A 4232-nucleotide genomic window follows, 5' to 3' on the forward strand; every position below is an offset into this window, starting at 1 on the left:
TTAAAATTCCCTTCAAATCAACCAGACTGATAAGGAGATTTTTAAGGTATGCCAGGTTTATTTTCTTACACTTGTAACAAAAGAGGTATTTTTGAGGTATAAAAATTTTTACCTTATTTCAACTAACGATAAAAAGGCATTTATTGAGGTATATGAAGTCATTTTATTTATACCTAAGCTTATTTTGAGGTTGTTTTAAATTCACTTCAAATCATCCAGACTGATAAGATGATTTTTAAGGTACACGAGGTTGTTTCTCTTACACTTGTAACAAAAGAGGTATTTATGAGGTATAAAAAAATCAACCTTATTTCAACTAACGAGAGTGAGGTATTTATGAGGTATAAAAAAATATACCTTTTTTCAACTAAAGAGAGTGAGGTATTTATTGAGGTGTTGAAGTCATTTTATTTATACCTAAGCTTGTTTTAAGGTTGCTTAAAGTACACTTCATATTAACTAACTCACTTCCCAGAGTTCCATGCGAGCCGGAAAATGGCGTGTGTGTTGACCTTGGCCAAAGAATACCTTATATATACTTTGTTTTTTGTTCGCCAAGGTGTTGACAATCGAAAGTCTATTCGAAATTCGGTAAGTGTGCTTGACATTTATTAATTTAGTTTTATCACTTTTAATCAAATATGCTTCAATTTTGAAACTTAAATTTTATTATTTTTGATTTAACGACGCGTCCTGATCTTAAATAATTTAAGTTGGAGGATATTCTTAGAGGCTATCGTTGTAGGCTTAGCAATAAGAGAGAATAACCGAAATATTTCTCGTCACTGTTTTGGGTAACATTACTGGTGAATCGTTACAGCAGGTTATGCACAGTATATTTTATTGTTTGTAGTTCAGTCAAATAGAACTATTCTTTCTATTTTGCTTAAATGTATATGTTTTAACGTAGCAGTATGCACGCTGATTAATTGAGAAAAATGTTCACAATTTCTCTTATAAATAAATCATTGAAAATTGAAAGATTTTTAAAATAGCAATTTTGCTTTGAAATTCTACTATAGCTGTATGCTTATCGTTTGGATATTTGTTGCAAATTTTATATTATTGTTTATATATATATATATATATATATATATGTATATATATATTTACAGAGCTTATCCACAGTTCCCTGATATTACTGAGATGGCCTAGGCTGTAAATAGCACATGCGCGGCGGCGCAGAAGAAGAGACAAGCAAGCTACTGCTCAGCCTTCCCCTAGGATATAGTTCTGAATTTATACCTAAAAGAAAAAGTAATCTCTCCTAATAAACTACAGAATTTATGTAATTGTTGATAACAATAGTTTGCTAGATATTTGATAATTGAAAACTAGTAACTGTACTAGCTCACTTCTTCATGTTTGATCACAAAACTGCTATTTTCACTACATGTTATTTTCTCGCATTTTACCCACGTTAATTATTTACTAAGCAGATTGTTATTACTTATTAGAATATTGGGCAGAATGAACTTAAATCCGATTTCAAGTTTATATGACAATTTGTTTCAAGGTTATGAGCTTTTTCATGCAGCTGTTTATGGTTCACTACTTCAAAAATGTGCGAATTTCGGAAATCTTAAATATTTCAGAAATAAGTCAGTATAGTATGCAATTTTAATCCTGAATTGAATAAAATCAATTGCAAATAAAAACATTTATTGTTGAAAGTAATCTGCATTATTTTGAGTTTCATCCTATGGGATGTGTATTTATATTTAAACAAGTGTTTGTAACAACTAACTATTAGTTTTATTCTGCTCGGTATTATAAGTTATATAGGAGATATTATACTCAACTTATTTTAAAAGTATTATTTCAAATCATTCTCTCTTAGACATTTTCCTCACATAAAATTACTCACAACTTTAAAATAAATGCTCCTTATCAGCTTGTAATTTGTTCTATTCGATTGAGTGTAAAAAAAGAATAAAAATTGGTACATAACTTTAAAATTTTAATTTATTAAACGATTATAGATTCTTGATTACATTGATTAAAAATTATTAAAATAACAATTTTTTAAGAAACTCTGATGTGATTGACAATAACATAAGTCCTTTTCAGAACCAGTGTCAAAAATTTAAAAAAAAGCTGCTAGTTTCATGAAGTCTGACAAAAAGTTGAAAAATATAGACTAGGTTTATTGAGTTTAAAGATTTTTAAAAAAAGAAAGGGAAGGAAATCTAATTATTAAACTTACAAGTACCATAATGTTACAGATGTATAGAAAAATAAAAAGTGTTAAAATTGCATAATAAGATTGGAATTATACACGGTGTTTATAAAGTCCCGGACCCATTTTGATGTTTAATAACTCATAAAATAATAAAGATAGATTAAAATTAATAACATTAATGGTTTGATAGACTCAAAAAGTTTCTTGACCCTTGTCAATGAACTTCCACGTGTGCCCCCTTCGTCGCACGGAGAATATCAAGTCGATAGTCAATTTCACGAGAGGTAGCTTTCTTTTTTACAGAAAAGACAATCTCATCAGTCGTATACTTAGACATGTTGGAAAACTTCGTATTTCCACAACTAGAAGAGCTTCAGCCACATGTCTTTTTGCAACAAGATGGTGCACCACCTCATTGGGGTATCATCGTTCGTAGTTCTTTGAATGACCATTTTACAGGAAGATGGATTGGGCGAGGAGGTCCAATTCCTTGGCCACCCAGATTACCTGATATAACGCCGCTGGACTTTTTTCTTTGGGGATTTATAAAGGACAATGTTTACAGGAGGATCGTGTCGAACATTGATGGCCTAAAAGCCAGAATTACAACCGCAATAGCCTCTGTGGATGCCGACATGCTTGCCGCTACCTGGCGTGAAATTGACTATTGACTTGATATTCTCCGTGCGACGAAGGGGGCACACGTGGAAGTTCATTGATAAGGTTCATGAAAGTTTTTGAGTCGATCTAACCATTTATGTTATTAATTTTAATCTATCTTTATTATTTTATGAGTTATTAAACATCAAAATGGGTCCGAGACTTTATAAACACCCTGTATATTTGAATTTCTGTAAATGTTGTTAATGGTAATACTGTCTTCAGTGTATTTTATTTTGTGGCTATGATACATGTAATGCTTTTTAGCTACGAGGATTGAATAAAAATGGCAGAAGATATTTATCTGAAAAGGAAAATTAATTTCATTCAGTTAATTTAAATGATAAAAAAAATACTTTCTAATATTTTAAGACCTGCCACTATTATTGTAAATATGACTTTTTTACTAATTTATATATTTTTTTTCCTTTTAGGTTCCAATAATTACAAGTTTCAACATGTAGACGGAAACAGTATTTAAAATAATTTTGTTGGTTTGTAAAAAAAGTGAAATTTTAGTTTTAAATAAAAGTACTTTGAATTTCAGCTGACTAATTATTTAAATTTGTAGTTTTATAGCTTTAAAAATTCAAGCACCTTAGACAACTATCTTTTAAAAATACGAGTATGAGTTCCCATAAATAATTTTTACTAACTGTAGAATTTGGATAAGTGTTATTTTAAGGTGATTTAAATCAATCTATTAAAATTATAGAAGAATTATGCATTTGAAACTTTCTTTTATAGCTTAACAAAAGAAGCAATTACTGCCGAAGGTTTAATATTAAAAATTTCAGGTTGATAAATGATCTCTACGAGTGAAAAAAATGTAATGTACATTATTCTTCATATAATATATATAATATCTTTATATATATATTATATTTTTTATATAGTGAGTCTAAAAATTAATAAACTAGGTGGTCCGTATAACACCTCACCTTCGTAAATGCTAAAAAAAACATCTTTGGTTGATAAATTAATACTTCTAAAAATACAAAAATATATACTTGAGGTTACGAAATAATAACTTAAAGTAGAACATGGAACACATGGCGCTAATTAAAAATAACCTTTCCAATTGTTGAAAATACACTTCAGGTTGATTTATAACAACCAGAAGTGTAAAATGGCCCACCTTAGGTTGAAAAATATATACCTCTACTAGCATAAAATTATATACCTGAGGTTGAAGAATAATTACCTGAGGTAGAACAAAATACATTTGAGGTTGATTTATAACAACCAGAAGTGTAAAACGACACACCACAGGTTGATAAATATATACCACTACAAGCATAAAATTATATACCTGAGGTTGAAAAACAATTACCTAATGTCGAGCAAAATACACCTGAGGTAGATTAATAATAAGCTGAAGTGTAAAATG

At 29.4% G+C, this 4232-nt stretch overlaps 1 long non-coding RNA gene across 1 annotated transcript; it reads left to right on the plus strand.

Moving 5' to 3' along the window:
* The first annotated feature begins 559 nt into the window (after positions 1-559).
* On the plus strand, positions 560-3591 carry LOC147810903 (uncharacterized). Its single transcript, XR_015432867.1, has 3 exons — positions 560-591; positions 1116-1257; positions 3277-3591. It is a non-coding gene; the product is annotated as an uncharacterized LOC147810903 (long non-coding RNA).
* Positions 3592-4232: the final 641 nt, after the last annotated feature.

The sequence above is a fragment of the Parasteatoda tepidariorum genome, chromosome 4 (genome assembly GCF_982258835.1).
Source record: "Parasteatoda tepidariorum strain Cologne lab strain chromosome 4, Ptep-v5.0, whole genome shotgun sequence".
Classification (NCBI taxonomy): Eukaryota; Metazoa; Arthropoda; class Arachnida; order Araneae; family Theridiidae; genus Parasteatoda; species Parasteatoda tepidariorum.